Consider the following 13649-nt stretch of genomic DNA (forward strand, 5'->3'; position numbering starts at 1 on the left):
GGAAATGGATTTATTTTTATTCCTTGATACACTACTTGGATATTTAATTTATTGCTTTATTTTATTTTATTTATTTCATTTATTTATTTTAAAAACAAGCATGTATTACTTGTAGTGTACAATTTCGTAGTCCACACACATTTGCCTGTGGCTGGGATTCAGATCAGGTACAGTAAGGGGTGGCCCCGACAAGAGGGGGTGACATCATGTGTGCCCCTAGGGCAGATTGGAGAAAGGGAATGGCCAGGGGGAGGGGAGGAGGGGAAGCAGCCATGGCTAGCTTCAGCTGGGTTTTTTTTTTTTTTTTTTTTAAAGGAATTCCTTATTTTTATTATTTATTTATTTATCCATTTATTTTTGGCTGTGTTGGGTCTTCGTTTCTGTGCGAGGGCTTTCTCTAGTTGCGGCAAGTGGGGGCCACTCTTCATCGCGGTGCGCGGGCCTCTCACTGTCACGGCCTTCTCTTGTCGCGGAGCACAGGCTCCAGACGCGCAGGCTCAGTAGTTGTGGCTCACGGGCCTAGTTGCTCTGCGGCATGTGGGATCTTCCCAGACCAGGGCTCGAACCCGTGTCCCCTGCATTGGCAGGCGGATTCTCAACCACTGCGCCACCAGGGAAGCCCTTCAGCTGGGTTTTCATCTTCACTTCCTCGCCCCCAGCGGGGTTATGAGCCACAAGCTAGGTGGACCTCTTGGTGGGGGCCTGCAGCGTCCACTCTGGCCCTCGGCCTTTTCTTCTTTTCTGGGGAAGGGTTTGTTTGATGACGACTTTTCTTGCTATGCAGAGTTGGCCCTGGGTTCCAGAAGTAAATAAAAGTGATGCATTTTCTTCAGTCTCCTTTTGCTTTGTCTTCCCCAGTGGGGTGTTAAGGACCAGCCAGGGCATGTTTCCAAAAGTTCCTTTGATTATTTAGAAAAAGCCTTACATAATTTCACCAGAGGGACCCCAGGAATCAAATGCATAGTCAGCATAAGGTTGTGCTGAACAGAAAGTTCAAATTCAGTGACTAGGGCTGTTTTGCTTAATTAACCACCTGGGTCTCCCAGTAAGGGGTCTCCAAAGACTGCAATGTCTTTGCTGGTCCTGGAGGGCCCCCCGGATTAGCTTCTACGTGAACACAGGGGTCTTGGGTGAGTCCATGCTCTGGGGATGGGCAACTGGGTCAGGGGTGACTCCCAGGTGACCCTGACCTGCTATTGGCCGACTTGAGAATTTTGCTGCTGTAATCTCTGAGGTTGGGCTGATTGAAAGTGACACAAAGATTCAGGTGACAAAGGCTTTGTGAAGATTCTTGCTATTTTTCAATGAACATTTTAAAGATACATTTTGTTACGGGGCGGGGTGGGGGGTACTCCTCAGAAATCATCGCTATGTTATTCTTGTTAATTGCTCTGTGTGTGTGTGCTCTAAAAATGCAGATAACTTACCCCTTAGTTTATTTCCTTAATGAGTTCATATTGCAGAGCTTCTAGAGACCCAAGGGTCAGTAATGCAGGGCTCCATACCCTCTTGGGAAAATCCCTTTCCACATGAGAAATGACTCCTCTGCTTGTTCTCTAACCTGGTAGGGAGACACAGTGTCGGGAAGACTGCCAAGGCTTAGCTCATAAGGAAGGAGTTCCTAAGCAAGGGCTTTGGAGTCTGAGCTGGGTCCTGGTGTCTTAGACGGGGTTCCCGTGAAACACTGCAGAGGTTGCCGGGGGAGTCTCTGGGGAGAGATGCCCAAGGCAGTGAGGAGGGCAGGACTGGGCACAAGGAGAAGGCAACCCTAGTAGCTGCAGCTGAGGCCCATCCTGCAGGAAAGCTCTGGTCCCAAATTGAGGCAAGAGGGCTGGGCCGTTGTATGCCCGCATCACCAGGTGGAGGATGGTTACCTGCCATGAAGAGGGGATCTGGATGTGATCATATTATCCACTACACCTGGCTGCCGCTGGCTGGCCAGGCTGCCACTGACACCTTCATATCACCTGAGAAAGTTACTGAATTCCTCTAAGCCTTCATTTGCTCGTCTGTAAAATGGGTCCAAAGATACCTTAACTTTCAGGGTTGTCTTAAGAATTAGAGATACAAAATGCATATAAAACTCCTAGCACAGTGCTAGTATGGCTAGTAATATGCAAAATACACAATGGATTGCCAAGACTTAGTACGTGAAAAATAACGCAAAATATCTCATAAATATTCGTCTTATAAATTACTTGCTGAAATGATAATATTTTGGATATGCTGGATTAAATAAAATTTATTATTTAAATTAATTTCACTGTTTCTGTTTACTTTTTTAAAAGGTGGCTATTAGAGAATTAAAATTACTTGTGGGGGGCTTATTAGATTCATACCCCCTGCTCATACACAGATAGGAATGTCTAGAGTCTAGATCCTAGACAATATCCTCGGCAATTCCATCATTTCATCAATGAAAAATTATTCTTAGCACCCCCTGTGCTAGTTAACAAACCATCTGGCATTGATTGAAGATGAAGAGAGCCAACGTGAGCTTTTGATGAGTCTTTTATTTTATTTTATTATTGTTTGTAATGAATTAACCCTATTTATTTATTTGTTTTTTCTTTTGTTTTGTTTTGTTTTTGGCCACGAGGCTTGTGGCTTGCAGGATCTTAGTTCCCCGACTGGGGACTGAACCCAGGCCCCGGCAGTGAAAGCGCCGAGTCCTAACCACCGGACCGCCAGGGAATTCCCGAATTAATCCTATTTAATTACATTAATTTTAAGGAAAAAATTATACCAACACATTGGTCTTTCACAGTAATGAATAATAACATTATGTTACGCGAAAACTGGGTTCACCTCTTGGCGAGCGTTGAGCCAAAAGACACAACCAAACCAAATATTGGGAGAAGGGAGGATTTATTATTTGCAGAAAGTAAGCGGAACACGGAGGATCTTTCCCAAAGCAGTGTCTCTGATGAGTCTTTTAAATGTAGGTTCTAACTACCTTTGGATTTTTGCATTTCCAGCTTAGCCAAGCGGGCTGCCCCTAGGAAGTAGACTGAAACTAATTCACATGTACAGATAGATCCTGCTGAAGGATTTTAAAGTAGATTGCAGGGACTGCCCTGGTGGCGCAGTGGATAAGACTCTGCACTCCCAGTGCTGGGGGCCCAGGTTCGATCCCTGGTCAGGGAACTAGATCCCACATGCACGCCGCAACTAAGAGTTCGCCTGCCACTACTAAGGAGCCCGCCTGCTGCAACTAAGACCTGGTGCGACCAAATAAATAAATATATAAACATTAAAAAAAAATAGATTGCAGGCATTATCCCCACTTTCCAAGCTTCGCTCTTGAGAAGACCACTGTGTTGTAGCTCAAACTGGGTCTGACTAATGTGTTTATAATCACATTCAGAACGTTCTGTTTAAGGAAACAGGAAATCAAATGCTCAGTTTTAGAAAGCATTTCATCCAAAATGTTTAACATATTTATCATGGGGGCCTAAAGGGAACGTTTGTTTATGCCAGGCAGCTCCTTCTCCATTGATACTAAAATCAAGAATATTTTACTGTAGAGGGCACCCAATACACCCCCTCACTGTTTTCTCCTTTTAAAGAAAACATGACAAATTAGTGACCTGGAAGCTTTGAATAAAAAACACACCAGGGAAATCATTGTTTTGAGAGCTCTTTTCAGCTTAATTAATTCACTTTGGCTGTCCAAATTCATTCTAGGTCTGCAGGCAATTTTCAAACAAAACGTTATGACAGAGTTCATACCAAATATTTGGGGCAAGAATTTCTGTTTGCTGAGCTGTCATCTCAAGATAAACAAAAGCCAACAGAGAATCCTTAGGCAATTAACTTTCCCCTGAATGGGTTCTTTTATGTCACCCATCTGCATTCATTCTGGTGGGTACTTTCAGATAGGGCTAGCAAGTTAGATCAACAGGTCATTTGGGAAAATTTGATCCTGGTCTAAATGAAATTCTTCCTCTATCCATTTCAAAGAATCTAAAAATCTATTTCAATTTTCTCTCTCAATTTCAAGGAGCCTAAAATTTTTTTTTCTTCAAAAAGTTAAATGGGGAGAGAGTGATAAATTGGGAGATTGGGACTGGCACATACACACTACTATATATAAAATAGGTAACTAATAAGGACCTACTGTATAGCACAGGGAGCTCTACTCAGTACTCTGTAATGGCCTATACTGGAAAATAATCTAAAAGAGTGGATAGGGACTTTCTTGGTGGTCCAGTGGGTAAGCCTCCATGCTCCCAGTGCAGGGGGCCCGGGGTTCGATCCCTGGTCGGGGAACTAGATCCCGCAACTGTAGGGGCAACTAAAGAGTTCGCGTGCCACAACTAAAGAGTCTGCATGCTGCAGCGAAGATCCTGAGTGCCGCAACTAAGATCCGGTGCAACCAAAATAAATAAATAAATAAATATGAAAAATAAAATGAAATAAAAAAGAGTGGATATATGTATTTGTATAACAGATTCACTTTGCTGTACACCTGAAACTAACACAACATTGTAAATCAATTATACCCCAATAAAAATTAAAATAAAAAGTTAAATAGAATTACCACATGACTTAGCAATTCTACTCCTAGGCTATACCGAAAAGAATTGAAATCAGGTACTCAAGCAACGGCTTGCACACAAATGTTCACAGCAGCACCGTTAATAACAGGCGAATGGTAGAAAGAACGGAAATATCAATTAACAGATAAATGGATAAACAAAGAAATGGAATACAATGTTGCAAATGGATGAACCTCAAAAAAATGCTAAGTGAAAGAAGCCAGACGTAAAAGTCACATACAGCACGACTCCATTTGTATGAAATATCCAGAACAGGTAAAGCCACAGCGACAGAAAGCAGATTGGTGGTTGCCAGGGGCTGGAGGAAGGAGGGAATGGAGAGCGATGGGCACAGGAGTTTTGTGGGGGTGATGAAAATATTTTGGAGCTAGATAAAATGGGGATTGCACAGCATTGTGAATAAACTAAATGACACTGAACTGTACTCTTTAAAAAGGTTAATTTTATGTTATGGAAATTTCACCTCAATTTAAAAAACTCTATCACTTTCTCTATAACCACATATTTGATGGTTTGGGAAATAGGATTTCCTGAAAATCCAAACCACCTTTTTTTCTTTGGTCGCACCCTGTGGCATGCGGGTTCTTAGTTCCCCAACCAGGGATTGAACCCACACTCCCTGCAGTGGAGGTGCAAAGTCTTAACCACTGGACCGGCAGGGAAGACCTTAAACCACCTTTTCTGAGCAAAGACCCTAAACCACCTTCTTCTTTGTGTTTTCCAGGATATTTCAACGGATCACCTGTTACGGGAAGAAAATCAAAATCTAACATAAGGTATTCTTAGGGCCACTTCTTTTTTTTTTTTTGGAGTTGGGCACAATGGATGTTTGTTAGGGACGAACACCTATGGAAGGAAAGGGCAGAGAGCAGGGGTGGGCAGGGGGGAAGTTGAACTGGTCTGACAGATCTCAGCCCACCCTGGGGAGCTCTCGAGCCTATATTGTCCCGCAAAGTCATCCCTGGAGGGCTGAGATGGCTGGGCCTTTATACCCACCGTGTGGTCAGTCGCAGGGGTGGGCTGGGCTGGAAGAGGTGATCATCATAGGCAAGATGTCATCCTGCAGCTGAGGTAGTTCCTGAAGGAACCATAGCTGGAGGCTTCTTGCTGACAATTGGGGCAACAAGTCCTTCTTTGAAGGGGGACCTGGGGGGTGCAGATCCTCGTTCATCCCAAAAGAAGAGGTGAAAATATGCCGACCTCGAGATGTGACTGGCCAGTATCACAGGGGGATTTCTCACTGCGCGTACCAGGAGTTGGGTTGTACGGCATTGTAGATACGGCCGGAGAGCAGGGTGTTTCTATCCTGCTCCCCTCACAGAGTGACATGTAACACCCCCCTACGTGAGGGGGTGCCGACCGCAGCACTTCCTGTGACTAAGGTCTATGCTTTTCTGGAAGCTTGTGTTGCTATAGCGCAGGGTTAGTTAGAAGAGGCAGAGGCAGGGTTACTCACTGCCCAAGGAGGAGTGGACGGCAGCAGTGGCTACAGACAAGGAATGAAAAGACAGCTAGCTCATCCACGAGTGTTCTGGGAAAAGCTAAACCACCTTTCCTGAGCATCCGTCAAATAGGTTTCTTGGTCCAGCCTGGATTCTCCTTGACATCTCAGCGGCGAGATACCAAACTCATCCCTCTTTCACTGTGGATCCTTTATCCCTCTACAGATCAGCTGTTTGCAGTTACCCTGGCTCTTGTATAAAAGTTTTAAAAATTCTGCATGGTATTTTTCTGACCACTGGATGTCATGAGCGCACAGTATATGCTTCAGCTAGAAAAACAGCATGCTTAGGGGAACACGGCTTCATCTACTCTGGCAGCGCTCCTCTGCATGACCGCATGGAGGGTGCCTGGCAAGTAATCAAGTAATGAGCCCTTGAGAAGTTTGTTTCTGCAAGCATGACTGAGAAGCAAACAAAATGCAGGGGATTGAAGATAAGCAAAAATACAGCACTGGCTTCTTCTTTGTGTTTTCCAGGATATTTCAACGGATCACCCGTTATGGGAAGAAAATCAAAATCTAACATAAGGTATTCTTAGGGCCACTTCTCAAGTATTTTGGCCAAGGAAGGTGAGTGACCTGGGACTCTTTGACCTCAGAGAGTACAGGACTCCGCTCAACCAGAAAATTAAAATGAGGACGAGTAGATGCCAGTTGTCACTATCTTATTTCCCACTGACTGGTCTTTTAATTTCACTAGAGAGTAACTTCCTTGTAAATCTTCCTGAGTACAGTTGATCCCACTTCATAATCGTATGATTATGGAATTTTTGGCTATGCCCAGTTTTGGCACCAGTACTTCCTCACTGATAAATGTACTCTTGGTTTCCTCTCCAAGCTGGGGTAGCCGAGGAAGGCCTGAATGTGCAAACCAGTCCCTTTAATTATTCCTCTTGGCTATGGGAAATCGCCTGTGTTGATAACACAATTAACATTTTTCTAATGAGGATCGAAGGTCAGTGAACAAAGTAGGAAGTAAATTGGGGCTCTTGAGAGGTTAAATCTAATACTTCCGAGGACACCACGGAAGGTGGGTCATTTATCCACGGTGGGTCTGTCTGCAAGTTATAAGGATTTTAATGGTTTGTTAAAAACCTATTCATGCTCATGAAGGTGGAACTGTTGAAACCGGGGCTTAGGGAAATTGGAGCCAGGGGGCTGGAAAAAATAAGAAAATATCCACAAATTTGCATAAGACTTCTAAAAAATATACTTTTATTTCTATGAGGTATTCAACAATAGATGATTTAAAGCAGCAGCCCAACATCTGAGCAAACCCAGGAGTGAAAAGAGGGATGCTTTGACTTTGAGAATTCACCCCAATTCTCCCCATCCTTTACGCTAAGGACTTCCAGCACAGAAAAAAGATCAGACTCAGAACTTAAAAAGAAGATTTGGCCGGCCTTCACAACTATAGCACAGGAATAAATACGAAGGACCCAGAGCGACAGGTGGGTGTTTTGGGATGCGTGGTCAGAGAAAGCTTCTCTTAAGAGATGGCCCTTGAGCAGTAATCTGAATGGGATGAAGGAGGAGCCATGTGTTATCTGGGGGAAGAGCATTCCAGGCAGGGGGAACAGCAGGTGCAAAGGCCCTGTGGTGAGAGCACGTTTGGTAGGTTTAAGGAACAGCAGGAGAAGAGGGCGGAGTGGTAGGAGATGGTGTTGCAGAAAGAGCAGGGCAGATGGTGTACGGCCTGGAAGTCATGGTGAGGACTCTGTAACCCTGAGTGAGATTGGAGCCATTGGATGGCTTTGAGCAAGGATTGCCCTGAGCTGGCTCATGTTTTAGAAGGATCTCTGTGGCCACTTGGAGAATAGACTTCAGGGACCAGAGTAGAAGTGGGAGACCAGGTGGAGGTCACTGCAGGTGTCCAAGCAAGGGAGCTAGTGGCTTAGATCAGGCTGACGATGGATCAGGGGATTAATGGATTGTGTGTGGGTGACCTTCACACTTACCGAATTTCTTCCCACCTTTGGGTGGCCATCCTGGTGGGTCTCCTTTGCCATTTCCATTTTTCGTTTCTTTCCCTGAAAGCTGTGCGCAGGTAATTCCATGTGCCATTGTTGAAAAAAAACAAACTACTTTTTAGATTGGTGCTGGTGTAAGTGTCCACTTTCCTCTGAAGTGTGTATTTTAAAAGTTTTTTTGTTTGTTTGTTTTTAAATTAATGCCAAAAAGAAAAAAGCATTATAATTTGTAAACTTAATTATATGTCTTGTATCTTATTAGCTTAGCAGCTGGAACCACTTAGTCTTTAGCTGCAAGACTGTTGCTATAGTACCAAGAAAAAAATGTTGTATGGGTTATGAGACTATACACTTAAAAAAAATAGCAATATGCAATAAAGAGATGAATTTTAAAAAACTGTTCTTTGCCAGGAATACTCTTCCCCTCAGATCTTCACTTTGCTCCTTCTCAGTCAGGCCTCAGCTCAAATGTCACCTCAGAGAGGCCTTCCCCGACCCCCCCGTCTTCCTCCTCCCAACTTCCCCTCATCCTCCGTCTCATTATCCTGCTTTATCTTCTTAATGTATTTATCATTATTTGAAAAACCTTATCTACTTTTAATATTTGTTTCCTCCAACCAGAATGTAAGCTCTGTGAAAGCATAGCTTAGAAAAGTGACAGAAATATTGTATATTTGTGGATGTATCACATGCTTTTATATGCAGTTGACAGACCCCCTCCCCCAACTACCAGAGACTCATTAAAAAAGGTATTTTTCTTGGATAACAAGAAGTCTAGAGGCAGTTGTTAACACTGCTTCAGCTGCTCAATGAAGCCATTGAGGACCCAACTTTCCTTTCATTCTGCTCTGCCATCATTAGCACCCTGGCTTTTTATCTTCATGATCACAAGATAGTTGCCTCAGCTCCAGGCATCACACCTGATTTTAGTGCCAAAAAAGGGGGAAGAAACAATGTTGGCAAGCTCTCCTCTTGCCTATTTTTATAAGAAAGCAAAAGATTGCCCAGAAATGTCCCCAGCTGACTACGCTTTATGTCTCAGTGAGAGACATGACTACTATTAGCTACAAGATGGGCTGGGAAGTGGGCAAGGAAAAGGGGATGCTTAGCCAGAAATGGTGCCTTCCAGGGTTGAGTAAACGAATTGGAAGAGATTGATCAATAAAAAGATGACACTCATCTAAGGGACCCAAAAAGCCCAGTGAATATAGGCTGAAAACTAGGAAAGTCTCAGGAAGATGGGACTTCCCTTGTGGTCCAGTGGTTAAGAATCTGCCTTCCAATGCAGGGGAAGCAGGTTCGATCCCTGGTTGGGGAACTAAGATCCCACATGCTGTGGGGCAACTAACTCCATGTGCTCTAGAGCCCGTGCTCCACAACTAGAGAGCCTGAGCACCGCAACTACTGAGCCCACATGCCACAACAATGATCCCGCGTGCCGCAACTAAGGCCTGACGCAGCCAAATAAATAAATAAATATTTTAAAAAAAGTCTCAGGAAGACTTTCATTCATTCATTCATTCATTCCTGTCTTGTTTAGGTTTTTTCTGTCCAAGTTCACTAGTGACATTGGCTTATAATTTTTCTTTTTCATGCTATCCTTGTTAGATTTTGGTGCCAAAGCTATACTTGCCTTATAAAATGAGTTGGAGAGAGTTCTCTATTTTTGGCATGTTTTTTTCTGTAAAGGGCCAGATAGTAAACATTAGAGAGTAAATATTAGGCTTTGCAGATTCTATGATGTCTGTCCTAACTACTTAGCACAGCCGTTATGGTGTGAAAAGAACCACAGACAATACGTAAAAGAATTGTCCTGGCCAAGTTTGGCCCACAAGCCGTGGTTTACCTATCCCTGTTCTAGGCTATGTTTTATGTACATTTGGAATTATTTGTTTTTTAAGTGTTTGGGAAAACTCTCCAGTAATACCTCATGGGCCTGTTTTTGATTTGTGAAAATATTTTTAAACAGTTGATTCAATTTCTTTAATAATTATAGGACTGTTCTGATTGTCTCTTCCTAAGAGACATTACGTTACATTGCGTTTTTGTAGAAATGTGTCCATTTGATCTATGTTTTCAAATTAACAAAGAATTTTTGATTATTAACTCTTTTTTGTTACTGTGGTAAAATACATATAAAGAAACTCATTCTAACCATAAAACTTAAGAATTAAAAAAAATTGTGGTAAAATATACATAACATAAAATTTACCACTGTAACCATTTTTAAGAGTATAGTTCAGGGAATTCCCTGGTGGTCCCTGCAGTGGGGTCCTGGTGGTTAGGACTCCACACTCCCACTGCAGGGGACCTGGGTTCAGTCCCTGGTTGGGAACTAAGATCCCACAAGCCGAGTGGTGAGGCCAAAAAAAAAAAAAAAAAAAAGGAGTATGGTCCAGTAGTGTTAAGTACATTCACATTGCTGTACAACCCATTTCCAGAACTCTTTTTACCTTGCAACATTGAACATTTTAGCCATTTTTAAGTGTATAATTTGGTGGCATGAGTACATTCACAATGTTGTAGAACCATCACCACCATCCATCTCCAGAACTTTTTCATCATCCCAGTTAGAAACTGTACCCATTAAACAAAACCTCCCCATTCCCCTCTCCTCCCCAGGCCCTGGTAACCTCTATTCTACTTTCAGTCTCTATGAATTTGCCTATTCCAGGTACCGCATTTAAGTGGAGTCATACAATATTTGTCCTTTTGTGTCTGGCGTATTTCACTTAGTACAGTCTTTTCAAGGTTCATCCTCGTTGTAGCACGTATCAGAATTTCATTCCTAGCTAATGCTATGGTGGCAATCATTTTGCAATATTAACAAATTAACATGTTGTACACCTTAAACGTACACTATATGTCAACTATATCCCGATAAAGCTGGGAAAAAAATTTAAAAAAAAAGAATCTCATTCCTTTTTAAGGTTGAATAATATTCCATTGTGTGGGTCTACCATGTTTTTTTTTTTTTTTTTAATTTATTTTATTTACTTATTTTTGGCTGCGTCGGGTCTTCGTTGCAGTGCGCGGGCTCCCCACCGCGGCGGCCTCTTGTGTTGCAGAGCACCGGCTCCAGGCGTGAGGGCTTCAGTAGTTGAGGCTCGTGGGCTCAGTAGTTGTGGCTCACGGGCTTAGTTGCTCCGCGGCACGTGGGATCTTCCTGGACCAGGGCTCGAACCCGTGTCCCCTGCATTGGCAGGCAGATTCTTAACCACCGCGCCACCAGGGAAGCCCTGGGTCTACCATACTTCTTTCACCCGCTCATCTGTCGGTGGGCATTTGTTTGCACTTTTTGGCGATTGTGAATAACGCTGCTGTGAACATGGGTGTGCAGGTATTTGAGTCCCTGCTTTCAATTCTTTTGTGTCTACACTGAGAAGAGGAATTGCTGGCTCATATGGTAATTCTATGTTTAACTTTCTGAGGAATTGCCAAACTGTTTTCCTTCATTATGAACTTTTTGATTGAAGTTTTACATATTGAAAATTGCACAAATCATAAATGTACACTTCATTAAATCATCTCAAATCAATATCCCTGTGTAAACTGTCACCAGTTCAAAATCATGACCAGCTCTCCAGAATACCCCTTATGTCCCCTTCCATTCATTTCTAACACCATTGATTAGTTTTGTCCATTTTGGAACTTCATAAATATAAAGTCATATTTTATTCTTTTGTGATTGACTTCATTCAACATATTTTGAGGTTCATCCATGTTGTTCCCTGGAGCAGTAGCTAATTCATTCAGTTGTACAAATATACCAACATTTACTTATCCATTCTTCTGTTAACGGGTATTTGGGTTGTTTCCAGTTTGGGGCTATAATGAATAGGGTTGTTACAAATATTCGTGTGCCTGTCTGTACACAGATGTATGGATTCCTGTTGGTCTATACCTTTGCGAAGAATTGTTAGGTCATAGAGTTTGTTTATATTCAGCTTCAGTAGATACCGACAGTTTTCCAAAGTGGCTGAATCAATTTCATGCGCTCCCACTAGAAATGGACGGGAGTTCAGATTGTTTTGCAGTCTTGATGACGTGGTATTATCAGGCTTTAAAGTGTTTGCCATCAGGGTAAGGATGACTGTGTAGTGCTACCTCACTGTGGTTTTAATTTTTATTTCATTTGTCACTAAAGAGTTTTAACTTTTTCTGATGTTAATTGTCTATCTGGAAAGTCCCTCTTTTTCTGTTTTTAGCATCTTTATTGGAGTATAATTGCTTTACAATGGTGTGTTAGTTTCTGCTGTGTAACAAAGTGAATCAGCTATACATATACATATATCCCCAAATCTCCTCCCTCTTGCGTCTCCCTCCCACCTTCCCTGTCTCACCCCTCTAGGTGGTCACAAAGCACCGAGCTGATCTCCCTGTGCTATGCGGTTGCTTCCCACTAGCTATCTATTTTACCTTTGGTAGTGTATATATGTCCATGCCACTCTCTCACTTAGTCCCAGCTTACCCTTCCCCCTCCCCCATGCCCTCAAGTCCATTCTCTATGTCTGCGTCTTTATTCCCGTCCTGCCCCTAGGTCCTTCAGAGCCTTATTTTTTAGATTCCATATATATGTGTTAGCATATGGTATTTATTTTTCCCTTTCTGACTTACTTCACTCTGTCTGACAGACTCTAGGTCCATCCACCTCACTACAAATAACTCAATTGCGTTTCTTTTTATGGTTGAGTAATATTCCATTGTATATATGTGCCACATCTTCTTTATCCATTCATCTGTCGATGGACACTTAGGTTGGTTGCTTCCATGTCCTGGCTATTGTAAATAGAGCTGCAATGAACATTGTGGTACATGACTCTTTTTGAATTATGGTTTTCTCAGGGTATATGCCCAGTAGTGGGATTGCTGGGTCGTATGGTAGTTCTATTTTTAGTTTTTTAAGGAACCTCCATACTGTTCTCCATAGTGGTTGTATCAATTTACATTCCCACCAACAGTGCAAGAGGGTTCCCTTTTCTCCACACCCTCTCCAGCATTTATTGTTTGTAGATTTTTTGATGATGGCCATTCTGACTGGTGTGAGGTGATACCTCGTTGTAGTTTTGATTTGCATTTCTCTAATGATTAGTGATGTTGAGCATCCTTTCATGTGTTTGTTGGCAATCTGTATATCTTCTTCGGAGAAATGTCTGTTTAGGTCTTCTGCCCATTTTTGGATTGGGCTGTTTGTTTTTTTGATATTGAGCTGCATGAGCTGCCTGTAAATTTTCGAGATTAATCCTTTGTCAGTTGCTTCATTTGCAAATATTTTCTCCCGTTCTGAGGGTTGTCTTTTCGTCTTGTTTATGGTTTCCTTTGCTGTGCAAAAGCTTTTAAGCTTCATTAGGTCCCATTTGTTTATTTTTGCTTTTATTTCCATTTGAAAGTCCCACTTTTAAAGTGACTCAAGTCTTGGCCTATTTGTCTACGAGCTGTTGCATGTTTTTTCTTACTGATTTGTAAGAGCTCTGTACACAATCTGGACATGAATGTTGGTTACATGTATTGAAAATGTCTTCTCCCACTATAGGGCTTAATTTTTCACTGGGTATGGTGGCTTTTTTTTTTTTTTTTTTTTTTTGGCTTCGTTGGGTCTTTGTTGCTGCGCGCGGG

The sequence above is a fragment of the Eschrichtius robustus genome, chromosome 3 (genome assembly GCF_028021215.1).
Source record: "Eschrichtius robustus isolate mEscRob2 chromosome 3, mEscRob2.pri, whole genome shotgun sequence".
Classification (NCBI taxonomy): Eukaryota; Metazoa; Chordata; class Mammalia; order Artiodactyla; family Eschrichtiidae; genus Eschrichtius; species Eschrichtius robustus.